Source organism: Tachyglossus aculeatus, chromosome 16 (assembly GCF_015852505.1).
Source record: "Tachyglossus aculeatus isolate mTacAcu1 chromosome 16, mTacAcu1.pri, whole genome shotgun sequence".
Taxonomy (NCBI): domain Eukaryota; kingdom Metazoa; phylum Chordata; class Mammalia; order Monotremata; family Tachyglossidae; genus Tachyglossus; species Tachyglossus aculeatus.
This window is the reverse complement of record NC_052081.1, coordinates 24,742,672-24,758,813: the sequence shown is the minus strand read 5'-3', so window position 1 is coordinate 24,758,813 and position 16,142 is coordinate 24,742,672. Positions and strand designations below refer to the sequence as shown.

Genomic DNA, 16,142 nt, shown 5'->3' with positions numbered 1-16,142 from the left:
CTCTCTCCAAAGCACTTAGTATAATTCTCTGCACACAATAAGCCCTCAGTAAACACCGTAGATTTTTTTTTATGGTATGCGTTAAGCACTTGGTATGTGTAGAGCACTGTTTTAAGCGCTGGGATGGGTACAAGTCAACTGTTTCTCCGTCTTGAATTTCTGTTGACTCGTTCGGACAAAGTGACAGAATAGACTGTGGGACTGCATTTCAGCTCTGCGGTTTCCTCTTTATTTCTGCAGTGTTCATTATCATACAGACTTGGAACAGAAATAGACAAGAAATGGGGCAGACTAGGCTAGTTTTAATCTTGAAAAGTATACAGATTATATATCATAATTACAATTTGGAAGATCTAGTTAAAGCTACTTAAAAAATAATTGGTTTATATGCACAAGTGGCTATTTTCTTCTCACAATTCTGATTAAAAGCAAGTTAAACGATCTGAATGGAAAATTAAACCCACCCCAATCCATTCTGCTTTAGGTTTTTGTTATGTTGTCAAAATAATGACAATTTCCCTTGTTTTTCAAATGCTTGAGTTTCTAGACTCTGACCTACTATTTGTTACTAATTCAATAGCTGTTGTATTACTGTAACCTCAACTGCATTACTGTTGTAGTATTGTAATATTGTAATGTTGCAATACAGTAAGAAGTAGTATCTTTTCCAGAATCTTGGTAGCCCTGATAGAAACTTCACTTAGATGACAATTTTCTCAACCATTGCCTGTTTATCTAATGGATAATATACTGCAACTGAAATAAGGACAAACCATTAATCACCATGTCATTAAGCTGAAAGTTGGAATTTGAGTGCTCTTTAAATTAATTTAGTGAAATCAGCCGTTATATCTATTTCAAACATTTGTAGGACATTTTAAAAATGATCACAAGAGAGAGAATCATCTTCAAATTCAACTAAAGGTTTTAATTAATTAGCTAAGCAACCTGCAAAAACACCCCATATGTAGATGGCTTTCACCTTTGTTTCATATCCTGCGGTTCTAAAACCATCAAATTAACAGACCTAACAACAGGGAGTAATAAGAAAGATGTTTATCTCTTCTAAAATTTCCAGTTCCGGGAATCTTGCCTTGTTTATTTGGCAGTGGCTGGCAAGAAGTAGAAGTGATGCATGTGGTTCATTCCTTCTTTCAAAGTTGAAGGAAAAGCCTTTGGAAAGCCATTTGAAAGGAAATGATTAATCACCCTCATTTTCTTTGTGTCTAGATTGTTAGAAATGTATATAAAAAGTTCGTCATTCTAACATTCATTCATTCAGTAATATTTATGGAGCACCTATTTACAATGGACAGAACATTGAAATAAGTGTGTGGGACCGTTCAGTTAGAGCTTACAATCTAATGGTGGGGATAGGCAGAATAAATTCTGAACATAGAGAGGGAACAGGGAAAAAACTCCCAGAAAAGTGGGAAAGCCATTTGAAAGAAAATTATAAATCTCACCCTCATTCTCCTCTGTGTCTAGATTGCTAGAAATCGATATAAAAAGTTATTCTTCATTCTCACATTCGTTCATTCAATAATAGTTACGAAACATCTACTTACCATGGACAGAACCTTGAAGTGTTTGGGAGAATTCAGTTAGAGTTTACAATCTAATGGCGGAGATAGTCCGACATAAATTGTGAGGAGATAGAAGGAGCAAGAGAAAAAACCGAAAAAACCTCATAATAATGAGAGAAAAAGACTGTAGACTGTAAGCTCGTTGTGGGCAGGGAACGTATCTATCAACTCTCTTTTCTCTCCCAGGAGCTTAGCTCAGTTCTCTGCACCTAGTAAGTGCTCAGTAGATACCACTGATTGATTGTGATAGTGTACTCTCCCAAGTGCGTTGTAGAGAAGCAGCATGGCGTACTGGATATTCACAGGCTGGGAGTCGGAAGGTCTTGAGTTCTAATGAGTTTAATCCCGGCTCTGCCACTTGTCTGCTGTGTGACCTTGGACAAGTCACTTCACTTCTCTGTCCCTCAATTACCTCATCTGTAAAATGGGGATTAAGACTATGAGCCCCACGAGGGACAGGGAATGTGTCCAATTTGATTTGCTGGTATCTACCTCAGTGCTTAGTGCAGTGCCTGGCACATAGTAAATGCTTAACAAACGCCATCATTATTATTATTATTACAGTTCTCTGTACACAGTAAGCACTGTGAATGAATGAGAGTTCATCTTTTCTACCGAAGAATCTCCTGCAGAGTGCTCATACCCCCAGCTGACAAGTTGCTTGGGGGTGTCACTTTCAGGAATGGAGGGCAGTGCAGATGTTGGGGGGTGGGTTGGGACCACAGATAGGATCTCCACTTTGGCCCTGTAAGCCATGTTTCTAGGCTGTTGAATCACTTATAATTCATCGCTCTGGGAAATATACAGTGCTATATTACATTTTTTCCAACAGAAACGTCTTTGGGAAAATTTCCTTCTGGAATGTGATAGCTAAATTCTTCTTCTGGCCTTTGAATGGAACTGGGTATTAAAAGACCAGCACTGTTTGAGTGGCTTTGACGCTGAAGCTATGATTTTTTTGAAAAGAAGAATTACTGAAGTGGTCCATTGAAACTTTTTCAGTAACAAATAAGCTAAAAAAAATATTTTTTTTTTCCATTTTACATCATCACTGCTTTTCTTCTCCACTAATATATTCTACTTGAGAAGCAATGTGGCTCAATGAAAAGAGCCCGGGCTTGGGAGTCAGAGGTCATGGGTTCTAATCCCGGCTCTGCCACTTGTCAGCTGTGTGACTTTGGGCAAGTCACTTCACTTCTCTGTGCCTCAGTTACCTCATCTGTAAAATGGGGTTAAGACTGTGAGCCCCACATGGGACAACCTGATCACCTTGTATCTCCCCAGCGCTTAGAACAGTGCTTTGCACATAGTAAGCGCTTAATCAATCAATCAATCGTATTTATTGAGCGCTTACTATGTGCAGAGCACTGTACTAAGCGCTTGGGAAGTACAAATTGGCATCACATAGAGACAGTCCCTACCCAACAGTGGGCTCACAGTCTTAACAAATACCATTATTATTATTACTTTAACAGCAGACTGGCATCAGAAATGTTGCTGGCATTTTGGGAAACTCTTCCAGCTCCATAGGCTATGAGTATCATCAAAAGTCTTAGCACCTTGCTCAGCACACAGTAGATGCTTACAAATAATATAATCAGTCAAATTGTTGACAGTGATTCATTCATTCATTTATTCAGTCGTATTTATTAAGCACTTACTGTGTGCAGAGCACTGTACTAAGCGCTTGGGAAGTACAAGTTGGCAACATATAGAGACGGTCCCTACCCAACAGCGGGCTCACAGTCTAGAAGGATTCAGGAACTGCGTTGTGAAAATAGCTATGTTCTAGAGCCACAATCACAGGAAGACATGTGATTGATAAAGCATCACTTTGCCGATTCAGCAAAGCGCAGCACTATGGACTGGAAATGAGTGAAGGAAATGAATGTTATGTCAATACTAATAATAACTGTGGCATTTGTTAAGTGCTTACTATGTGCTAAGCACATTACTAAGATTCAAGATAATCAAGTCAGACCTAGTCTCTGACCCACATGAGGCTGACAGTTGAAGTCGGAGGAAGAACAGGTATTGAAGTCCCATTTCACTGATGAGAACAAAGAGAAGTTAAGTGACTTGCCCAGAGTCACGCAGTGGGCAGGGTGTGGTGACAGGATAAGAACCCAGATCTTCTGACGCTTTTTCCATTAGTCCACTGTGCTTCCCCAGCCTACATCTGGGAGAGTCTACTACATGCAACCAAAGTTTTCATTGATAACACAGAGCTCAGATCTGTCACTGAATTCAACTATATAGGCAGTATGCCGTCCAACGATAAACAGACGGATGAAGAGCTAGAAAATGGAATAAAAACGCCAGCCTGGCTCTTGGCAGACAGCGAAACCAGATGCAGTGAGAAGGAAGCATCAACTTCACTACTGCTGCGGTGTCCAACTTCCTTGCTGGCTGTAAGACCAGACCTGTTTTCAGGGGGGCACATTCAGTTTCTAAAGCAGTTCGTAGTTGCCACCTATGAACCATATTCATTGTCCAGTGACAGGGAAAGATGGCCCAAAATGTGGTCCTGGAACTAACGTTGGCTTATCAGCTTTGAAGGAAGACTTAGAGCTACATAGCGCTATCGAGAAGACAAATATGAAGGATGGTACAATCAGTTAATCAATGATATTCATCAAGGCCTCACTGTATGCAGAGCACTGTACTAAATGTTTGAGAGAATACAACAGAGTCGGTAAGCACGTTCCCTGCCCACAACAAGCTCGCAGCCTAGAGGATGACAACAGGATACATAAGAGGATTGAGGGGGGTAGAAAGACACTAATATGAGTGAATATAAAATGTAGTAATAGAGTTAAGATATGCATGTATGTTCTACAGAGGTCTGAGATCACTTAAAAGCTTATGGGGCTCAGAAGGACTGAAATGATACTTGGAGGGATATAAGGGAAGCAGCAAGACCGAGTAGAAAAGGGAAAGTCCTGGATTCTAATCTCGGCTCTTACTTTGGGGAAGTCCTTACCATCCCTGGGCCTCAGTTTCCTCACCTGTCAAATGGGATTAAATGGTTGTTCCCCCTGACCCTCAGACTGTGAGCCTTATGTGGAACAAAGATTATGTCCAACATGATTGTCTTTTATCGAACACAGCACTTAGTATAGTGCTCAGCACATGGTAGTGCTTATCAGATGCCACCTTTATTATTATAAGGTGGGGAGACACACTCGCATACAAGGGTAAGATCTTTCCTTCAGTTGGATCAACTTTGGAAATGAAGGACAGCTTCCCACAGCTCTGTCCCAACTCCTCACCCCCTACCCGCCACCGGTTTTTGGCCTATAAACAGACTTTGTCTTTATTTCAGCAAAATGCTTTCAGAAGTCTCTCCTCTCTGTTCTTCAACCCATGTTTTCAGAACTCTCTGTGGCCAGAGATCTGAGAGATCCACCCAGAAGAACATCGTGTGTTGTTTTCTCTGAACCCCTAAGATGACTCTGGCAATTCAGTATTAATTGGCGGTGGCCGCCTTTGAATAATGAGGCAGTGTTCGGGTAGCTTTTTTGTTGGTTCTCCTGGGGTGTACTACTTCAGTGCTCCCGTTAATACGAGGTGTCATAAAAATGCAATTAAAATAGTCTGGAGTTAGAACGCTTCTTATCATTTACACAACAGGAATTGGGAAAATTGGGAATCGGCTAACATGGATGGGAAGATTGCTTTGGATTACTGAGGGAGCTTACAGAAACGTTCTGGGCATGTCACCCCCCAAAAAAAATCTTCAGTGGTTGCTTGTCAACCTCCGTTTCAAGCAAAAACTCCTGACTATTGGCTTCAAAGCTCTCCATCACCTCGCCCCCTCTTACCTCACCTCCCTTCTCGCCTTCTACAGCCCAGCCGGCACACTCTGTTCCTCGGGTGCTAACCTTCTCAGTGTGCCTCATTCTCGCCTGTCCCACCATCAACCCCCACCCACGTCCTACCTCCAGCCTGGAATGACCTCCCTCCTCCAATCCACCAAACTAGCACACTTCTCCCCTTAAAAGCCCTGCTGAAAGCTCACCTCCTCCAGGAAGCTTTCCCGGACTAAGCCCCCCGTTTTCTCTGCTCCTCCTCCCCTCCCCATAGCCCTGACTCGCTCCCTCTGCTCTACCGCTCTCCCTGCCCCACAGTACTTGTGTGTATATATTTATAATTATATCTATTTTATTAATCATGTGTATATATCTATAATTTTATTAATTTTGTTAATGATGTGTACATATCTATAATTCTATTTATTTATATTAATGCTAGTGATGCCTGTTTGCTTGTTTTAATAATGATGGTATTTGTTAAGCTCTTACTATGTGCCAAGCCCTGTTCTAAGTTTTGATGCCTGTCTCTCCCCTTCTAGACTGCGAACCCGTTGTGGGCAGGGATTGTCTCTGTGTGTTGCTGAATTGTACTTTCCAAGCACTTAGTCCAGGCTCTGCACACTGTAAGTGCTCAGTAAATACTATTGAATGAATAATAAGAAAAAGGAACAGTCACAGGCTGTTCACAAAAGGCAATGGATGATGACAGAAAAGTATAGGATGACTAAGTGAAGGCAAATTCCTATTAGTTGAGAATATGTGTAAATTCTGAGGTGTGTAAACATAAATGCTTAGGGCAGCTATTGGATGGACCCCGCCTGGGATATTAGGAATGAATTGGGAAATCATGTGTTGGGAAAGAGTTGATTTCAAGGAGACTTTGAAGATGAGAAGATTTGAAGGTGATGGGAATTCCAGGCAGAAGGAAGGGCTTGTGGGGTGACATGACAGTAGAGAAGGAAGTGAAGCAGAGTGGTCTAGTGGATAGACCTCGGGCCTGGGTGCCAGAGAATCTACCAGTTCTTCCACTTCTCTGCTGTATAACCCTGGGCAAGTCACTTAACTTCTCAGTGCCACAGTTACGTCTTCCATAAAGTGGGGATTAAGACTGTGAGCCCCATGTGGGATATGGACTATGTCCAACCTGATTACTTACAGATCACTTCTGCAGACATGGTTAAATCCTCCCTCAGGGGCAACTCTCTGTCTAGATATAGCTATATACAAAAAGTAGTTGCCTCTAGAGAGAAAAATAGAAAGTCATGTGATATATGTTGATTGTCCCCATTGACCCGCATTAAATCGGTTCAGTTTTTAATAACTCAAGTTGTACCCTTTTAACTTGAGAGCAACTGGACTTGAGAGCAAATCCTTCAAATTCCTGGATTCTCCACTATCTCTCTGGTGTTTCCGCTTAGAGTTGAGCCCAAGGAAATCTGAAATCTCAGATAAGCTGAAAAGTTTGATGTTCATATTCCCTTCCCATGGCCTTTCCACCACCCTGCAGATAAAACAAATAGATGGCAGATGAGCTGGAGAAAAGCATGTTTAAAACAGGTCTTAGAAATGATCCATCAGCCCCAAAAGTCATTTGTGGTCATTTCAGGAGAAATTTACATGAAACTGTTGGGTAATTTATGTCATATTTTTCTCCTGAAATTGCAATTATAGTTGGATTCTAAATCAGAGCGGTTAATATCTCCTGCCAACCATTTCATGGAGAAAAACCCTGTTTCCTTCAGTAAAGATTGAATGGGTTACGGAAGAGATGAGTTCCTGGCACCGGGTTCTTTGATTCAGTTGATGCTACTTCCCAACTTTTGGAACTCTGTTCATTAATTACTGAATTGCCGTGTTGATCAAAAACATCACACCCTCCCATCAAGGACAGAGTCGGGTAAGATAAAGAAGAGAATGAGCCCCATGTCAGGGTCTTTGATTCGATCAATCAATCAATCAATGGTATGTAGTAAGTGCTTAATGTGTGCAAAGCACTAAAGCACTTGTGAGTGTAAAGTACAACAGAATTGGTAGATACATTCCCTTCCCACAAGGAGCTTAAAATCTAGAATCTCGGTCGCCAAGCCAGTTAGCACTCCGATATTCAATACTCAATGTGGATTCATCTGGAGCTGCAGATTGATTTATTCTTCAGCCGCTAAGGACGGAAGGTCATTTAGCTCTATGGGTCTGAGGCCACAGATCTAGTGACCCAGTAAGATTTCCCTCTGACTTCCGTAATGAACTTTAAATAAGAAAAGAGAATATTGCAAAAGTAGATATCTGCATCAGAACAGATCAACCTGAAGACTGTATCTTCAGAGACAGGTTGAAGCAGGCACCTGGAGATTTGAGGAAAAAACCTGAATTTTTTTCTCTTCTCCAGTCATCCAGGTAATTGCCTAATCCTCCTTATAGCGTTAGGGTGAAGCCTGCAGAAAAAGATCAACTTCATACAGCGAGGCAGATGATTACTGACCTGAACATTGCTTTTCCAGCCTTTGGCCTACCCTGTTCTTGCAGAAAGTTCTTTGTATTAGTTCTACTGTTGCGACTCACCCCACCGTGGGAGATAAGCCTAGCTCCATTTCGTAAAACCCAGTTTTCGTTCTTTGAATGCCGTCAAATGAAAAATCAGCCTGCCAAATCGGATCAATTTGATTTTGTAAAATGGATGATAATCGTTTTAAGGACAGAAGCACAGGACAGAAAGATATTTTATTCCTCCTGACTGTTAACAAGGCAACTTTGAAAGTATTGTTTGCCAATCTCCTAATTTGTTGCTCTCTGGAATAAGATTTTCCTCGTGGTCATACCAAGCAGTGAAAAAAAAAAAGAAAACTACCATAGTATCTCAGGGAGCCATGGAAACACAGACTTGTGTCCACGAGATGAGAAGAAGGCTGGAGTTTTATTTCTCTAAATACCAGGAAGCAGAAGTTAGTAATCCCATGCCACATAATCTGAAGAAGAATAAGCATCGTCCCTTCTTGTAGTTAACATCACCTCTCTCTCTTTTTGGAATCCACTTTTTCTGACACCTGTGAAGTGAAAATTTGCAAATATTTAAAATGAGAAACTATTGGTCTTCCTACCCTATGGCTCGTTTAAATGCATTTTAGAAACTACTGTATTTTACAGAAAAACTAACCTAAAGTATTTAGAAATAATTCTCAAACTAGACATTTGTACACATTTTAAGGCAAATTTTTTTTTAAATCTGCTTTTTCCTATAGGTCAAGTAAGCTTTTCCTTTTGACTAGGCCAGTGTCTAAACTGTAAAGTAGTTGGGGTTGATCAGCCAACCAATCAATGGTATTTATAATAATAAAAATAATAATAACTATAGCATTTGTTAAGCGCTTACTATGTGCCAGGCACTGTTCTAAGCGCTGAGGTAGATACAAGATAATTGGATTGAATGCAGTCCCTGTCCCACTTGGGGCTCACAGTCTTAATTCCCATTTTACAGATGAGGGAACTGAGGCACAGAGAAGTTAAGTGATTTGTCCGAAGTCACACAGCGGACAAGCGGCAGAGTGGAGATTGGATTCTCTTCTGATTCCCAGGCCCGTGCTGTATCCACTAGAATATTTATTGCAGAGCACTGTACTAGGTCCTTGGGAGAGTAAAAGATAAAAGAGTTGGTAAAGTTCCTTGCTCACGATGAGCTTACAAACATGAACACATTCTTTGATATCTTTCTTGTTAGTAGCATCTACTAAGTCTGAGTGAATTATAGGTTTAAAGCCCATCGGTCCTAAGCCACCTATTGCTCAGTTATCTGTTCATTTGGAAGAATCTGTGGGGGGTTAATTTAATGCATTTCTAGATGCCTAATGAGTTTAAGCAGTATATAACATTTTATATACCAGCCTGATTCTGTCTATGATAATGATCATTATTATGACTAGCATTTGCTAAATAATTTCGACGGACTTTGTGAAGTGTGGTTCTAAGCACCGGAGTGATTCCGTGATTAAGGCACAGCCCTGGCTCGCAAGAAAAGGGAGCAGTAGAGGCACATAGAACAATGACTTTGGAGTCAGAACAAGAATAAGAGAAAATTCCGCAAATCAAAAATTTAATCATGTTCACCTCAAGGTAGGTGAATGTTAATTGGGGGCAGACCTTGGGCTGTGCCCCTCATCTGGCAAAATCTGTCTGGAGGAAAAATCCCAGCTCGGCATCCTGGAGGTCTCAGGGCAGACAGGAAGTTTACCAAGAAGTTTGGGAAAGGCTTCCTGGGACCAGGGCCGGGGTCCTGAGTGGCCCGACTCTTGGGCCGCGTGGTGACCACTGACCCCTGGGCTAAGTGCTGTAGCAAAAGTGACCTTGGGCCAGTCACTTAAACTTCTTTGTGCCTCAGTTACGTGATCTGTAAACTGGAGATTAACACTGGGAGCCCCATGTGTCCCACCTGATCTACCCCAGCGCTTAGTGCAGTGCCTGGAACATAGTAAGCGGGCTCGACAAATATCATTTTAAAAAAATCACCTAAACCTAAATGCCTGGAAATAGTTTCCCTCACCCCACTGCCCCTGTAGGATGCAGCACTGCTGTATCGTGGTGGACGGGGTGAAAGGAAGCTGCCCCTTTCTGCCCCATCATGGCCTAGTGGTTAGAGCAAGGGCCCGAGAGTCAGAAGGACCCGTATTCTAATCCCAGCTCCGCTACTTGTCTGCTGTGTGACCTTTGGTAAGTCACTTAACTTCTCTTGCGCCTCAGTTACCTTATCTGTAAAATGGGGATTAAGATGCCAGCCCCATGGGGGACAGGGACTACATCCAAACTGATTTGCTTGTAGTCACCCTAGCATTTAGTTCAGTAACTGGCACATAGTAAGTGCTTAGCAAATACCACTGTTATTATCATTATTATTATTAATAATAATGACATTTATTAAGTGCTTACTATGTGCAGAGCACTGTTCTAAGTGCTGGGGGTGGGGGATACAAGGTGATCAGGTTGTCCCACGTGGGGCTCACAGTCTTAATCCCCATTTTCCAGATGAGGTAACTTGAGGCACAGAGAAGTTAAGTGACTCGCCCAAAGTCACACAGCTGACAAGTGGTGGAGCTGGGATTTAAACCCACAACCTCTGACTCCAAAGCCCATGCTCTTTCCACTGAGCCACATTGCTTCTCTGATAGTAGGGGACCTGGGGAATCTTGGCCCAAGGGTTTTCCTCTGCAATGGTAGGTAGCAAGTGTCCCTGGTCCCCAGGAAAAAGCCCTTCTGCATCTCCATCTCCTGTTCATTTTAAAGAACAAGATCCCTATTTTACCCATATAGATGAGCCCTTGTTAGGCGCACTTTCTTTTTCCTGCAGCTGAACTACATTCTGAACCAGGCTAAATATGTGGAATAAATATTAATGACTGGCGTATTTTATCAACTCTCTCAGCAGGGGAAACTACTGGAAAGTCAGCAATGCAAACTGAGTCAGTGTCCTATTGGGTTAAGGAATCTTTCATATTTCTCCCTTCCCTTCTCTGAAAAATTCAGCCATTCAATCGATACTATTGATGAAGCGATTGCTATGTGTCGAGCGCTATACTAAGCACTTTGTAGAATACGCTAGATCCTTTAAAATGGATCTACTGATATTATTGGGGGGGTGGCTTAAAAGGAGGGGAGCAAATTTGGGGGAGCAAAATTACCTAGAGCAGTGGCTTTCAAACAAAGGAGTATCTCTTCAAGGGGGGAGATGTGACCTGTTTATAGATTGATAAGATTGGTGATTTTTGGTCTGAGGTAGCAAGATATGAAGGAGCGGGGTCAACGGGAGACAGTACGAGGGAGGGGAAGGAGTGTAGGTGTGAAAGACAGGTCACAAGAGGCCCCAGTCCTTGGCCCCTTCCCCGCTTCCTCCCTCCTAGTTGATTCTGTTGGCTGATCTTGACCTGTGAGGGAGAAGGAATGGGTCTCCCTGAGGTGGCTAGGAGGGGAAATAGGATTGTGGTGGCCGCCAGACTAGTGCCAGAGCCTACTTACGGCACAATGGTGCCGCGTATGGGGGATTAATTTCTGCCAACTCCTCTTCCCCAGCCAAAAATGGCGCCCAGCCCCAGGCCAGCAATGGAGTAATAATAATAATGAATGATTATGGTATCTGTTAAGCGCTTACTGGGTGCCAGGCACTGCACTATGCTGTGGGGTGAATATGAGCAAATCGGGTTGGACGCAGTCCCTGTCCCATGTGGGGCTCACATCTCGATCTCCACTTGACAGATGAGGAAACTGAGGCACAGAGAAGTTAAATAACTTGCCCAAGGTCACACAGCAGACAAGTGGCAGAGCTGGGATTAGAACCCACGACCCTCTGACTCCCCCTTGATCCGTGCTCTAGCCATTATGCCGTGATGCTTCAGTGGCAGCTTTGGAGTCAGGGCAGAGGGACCTCAGTGGGGAAACCCGGGCTGGCTAGAGAGCACCCAGAGCACCCAGTAGAGAGTGAGCACTGCTCCGGGGCAGGAAATCAATCAATCAATCATATTTATGGAGCCCTTACTATGTGCAGAGCATTGCTTGGGAGAGTACAATACAACAGATTTAGCAGACACGTTCCCTGCCCAAAACAAGCTGACAGTCTAGAGGGTGAGACAGACACTAATGTGAATAAATAAGGCTCTGTGTCACCCCCATCACCACCTCCAGAGGCCTGGTCCGGGATTCCCTCCCGCCGTCACCCTTCTTTCCCATCCCATGTCAGGGCTGCCCAAGAGGAGACGGCCAGGCTCAGGCTGGAGAGCTCCCTGGATGTAGCAGTAATCGCTGCGAGCACTATAGGAGACTCTGCCATGGCCTCAATCACCTCAGCTGGCTTAAGCTGAAGACCCACTCGCCCTCCCGTTACACGGTGCGACCCGCAGCCCCTTGAAGGGGTGGACAGTTCACGTCACAGTGCCGGGAGGTGTAGAGTTTGGGGAAGTTTCACAGCTCTGAAGGAGCAGTCGCCACTCTCCTCCTGCTTTACTCCCCCTTTTCCCTCCCCCCCAGTTCACAAAAGAATTTATGGATCCTCCATTAGATAGATGAATGAACTTCTCCAGAGTTATAGTTCCTCTTTCAGGAGAAAATTCCTTTTATGAGGTGCACTTGAAACGTTTGTTTCCAGGAGCCTGTCCTTGAAATCGTTCATCTAATTTGCAGGAGGCTTTCATTAGGGCCTGGCCGTCCAAGTCCTTTTGAGCTTTCCTCACTGTGTTTCTTGGCAGTGACCGGCACAGATGTTGTAAATTATCTCCTTTCCAGAGTCAGAAATGTATATTGCAGTGCAGAGGTCACTAGAAGGGACTGCCAGTTACCTAAGAGCTTGGGTCACTAATTTACTACTTGGCTTTTATCCAGGCCACCCATCTTCAGACAAGGCAAGTTTTTGTTTGTTTTTTGTTTGTTTTTTTACCTGTGAAAAGGTGGACAATGAAATTTCTGTAATTACTGTTGTGTCCCTTCCTTAGCATAGTCAGAAACATAGAAGACATTTGAAAGTCAGTTTGAAGAGCAATTTCCCTTTCTCATTCTGATGGCCTCTACCATCCCCTTCTCCTTGAAACTTTATCCAACCTTGGTTTCACCGATAATTCCCTCTCTTGGATCTCCTCCTATCTCTCTGACCACTGCTTCTCCTTCTCAGTTTCTTTTTCTGTCTCCTTCTCTGCCACCCACCCTCATTCATTCATTTAATCATATTTATTGAGCGCTTACTGTGTGCAGAGCAATCAATCAATCAATCGTATTTATTGAGCGCTTACTGTGTGCAGAGCACTGTACTAAGCGCTTGGGAAGTACAAATTATTCACTCTTATAGCTTCAACTACCATGTCAATGCAGATGATTCCCAAATCTACATCTCCAGCCCTGACTTCTGTTCTTCCCTGTAATCTTGCATTTCCTCCTAGCTTCAGAACATCTCTACCTGGATGTCCCGCCAGCACTTCAAACTAAACGTGTCCAAAGCTGAACTCCTTATCTTCCCACCCAAACACTGTCCTTCTCATATCTTTCCCTTCACTGTAGACAATACTCATTCACTCATTCAGTCATATTTATTGAGTGCTTACTGTGTGCACAGCACTGTACTAAGCGTTTGGGAAGTACAAGTTGGCAACATATAGAGACGGTCCTTACCCAACGACAGGTATCATTATCCTCCCCACCTCACAAACCGGAAACCTGGGCGTTGCCCGTGACTCATCGCTCTCATCATCATCATCAGTCGTATTTATTGAGCGCTTACTAGGTGCAGAGCACTGTACTAAGCGCTTGGGGAGTACAAATTGGCAACATATAGAGACAGTCCCTACCCAACAGTGGGCTCACAGTCTAAAAGGGGAAGACAGAGAACAAAACCAAACGTACTAACAAAATAAAATAAATAGAATAGATATGCACAAGTAAAATAAATAAATAGAGTAATAAATATGTACAAAGAGTAATAAATATGTACTCATTCCACGCGTATATTCAATATCACCAAATCATGTGGGTTCTCCCTTCACAACATTGGTAAAATCCACCCTTTCCTCTCCATCCAACCCACTACCACTCTGAACCAAGCACATATCCTATCCTGCCTTGATTGTTGCATCTGCCTCCTCACTGACCTCCCTGCCTCCTATCTCTTCCTACTCCAGTCCATACTTCACTCTGCTGCACGGATCATTTTTCTGAAAAAAGTTCAGTCCATGTCTCCCCACTCCCCAAGAACCTCCAGTGGTTGCCCATCCACCACCACATCAAACAAAAAAGTCCTTACCATCAGCTTCAAAGCATTTAATCACATTGCCCTTCCCATCTCACCACCTTCACTGATCTACTACAACCCAGCCAGCGGGCTTCACGCCTCCAATGCCAACCTACTCATTGTACCTCCATCTCATCCATCCTACCACCAGCCCCTCGCCCACTTCCCTCTGTCCTATCTGTCATATATGCAAGACCACGAATCTCTCCACCTTCAAAACATGATTAAGGTCCCAACTCCTCCAAGTGGCCTTGCCCGATTAAGCTCTCTTTTTCCCAGTTCCTTCTCCCTTCTGCATCATCTAGACATACACATTGTGCATTCGATATTCGCCCCACCCTCAACCCTACAGCATTTATGTACATATCTTTACATACTGTAAATTATTTATAATTAATGTCTGTCTCCCCCTTCAGAAAGAAAGCTCATTTTGAGCAGGGAACGTAACTGCCGATTCTGTTGTATGGTACTGTCTCAAGTGCTTAATACAGTGCTCTGCACGTAGTAAGTGCTCAATAAATGTCATTAACAAATACCATATTTTTTATTATTTTTATGCTCCATTTTACATTATGCATTTTCAGTCCTAGGTTTTGAAATGTGGGTTGAGTCCAGTCCCACCAGGAAGCAAATAAATGACCCTGAAAAATAGATTTTGTATCCTCATTTCCTTTTTTCCCCGAATAGATTTTTTTTTTCTAAAAAAGGGATTTACTGACCTCAGAATTTGGTCCTACCAGTGGTCACCAAGTTAGTAATCAATCAGTCAATCAATCGTGTTTATCGTGTGCATACTGTATGCAGAGCACTCTACTATGTGCGTGGGAGAGTACATCGTAACAGTTGGTAGACACATCCCCTGCCCACAGTGAGCTAAAAAATACGTAACCTGTGAAAGTTAAAGATGAAGATTACTAAAATGCTTGGCCTCCCGAATAGTAGCATCCTTTTTCCCAAGAGCATATTAAAGGGACTCAACTCCACTGCGAGATTGATACATGTTTCCATAAAATACCAATGAGTAAATTTTGGAGGGTAGCTATACACTGCAACCTTTCTCTTGTTCAGAGGTCGAACGTTTTCAGTGTTGAGAAAGCCTTGTCTTCCCTGGAGTTTAAGACCTCTTACAATCCTGAAACTTTGTGGAATAAATTTACCCATTCTTGGGTAACAACCTAAGAGTGAGTCTAAGCCAGGAGAAACGGTTTCGTTATTGGCAGTTGAAGTGGCACAAATATATATGAGTTTGATTTGAGGCAATTTTAGCCTAAGGATATTTGAAGAATGCTCTCACCTGGGGTTGGATTAAGAATCAATGAAGCAGTTTCTCTTGCCAATTTCCCCCCTAGCTAACTGGACTGTAGTGATCATTTCCTTTAACGTAGGAAGCTCTCAGTGGCCAGAAACCACTTTTTCTGATTAGGGCTGCATAAACTGCTGTTTTTCGGTGTCGTCAAATACCTATTTGCAGTTTCTCTGGTCAGAAAATTTCTGCCAAGCAGGAGAAGGCATACTGTAGTTCCACAAGTCAAATATGATGGATGGCTTAGTTGCCCTTTAATGAATAGGTTCAGGAGTCCCATTTGAAAAACTCAGCTGCTACCTGAAGGATGGATTAGCACGTTCAGGAAAACTCAACTTTCGACCACCCGAGGTGTGACAAATAATAAGAACTATGGTATTTGTTCAGTGCCTACTGTATGCCAAGCACTTTTCATTCATTCATTCTTCAAATCATATTTTCATTCATTCAATCGCATTTATTAAGTGCTTACTGTGTCCAGAGCACTTTACTAAGCACTTGGGAAAGTACAATACAGCAATAAAGAGTGACAGTCCTTACCCATAACGATCTCAACGTCTAGAGTCACACTGTGCTCAACACTGGGATAGAGGCCTTCCCAAACTAAGCCCCCCTTTTCCTCTGTTCCCCCTCCCCATTGCTCCAACCTGCTCCTTTTTCCCTACCCCCCACCCCACAGTGCATGTGAA

General features: G+C 42.9%; 1 protein-coding gene across 1 annotated transcript in view; it reads left to right on the top strand.

The window, feature by feature from the left end:
• PLPP4 (phospholipid phosphatase 4) overlaps positions 1 to 16,142 on the top strand; it is a 56,047-nt gene that overhangs the window by 23,548 nt on the left and 16,357 nt on the right. The gene's annotated exons all lie outside the window — the stretch shown is intronic.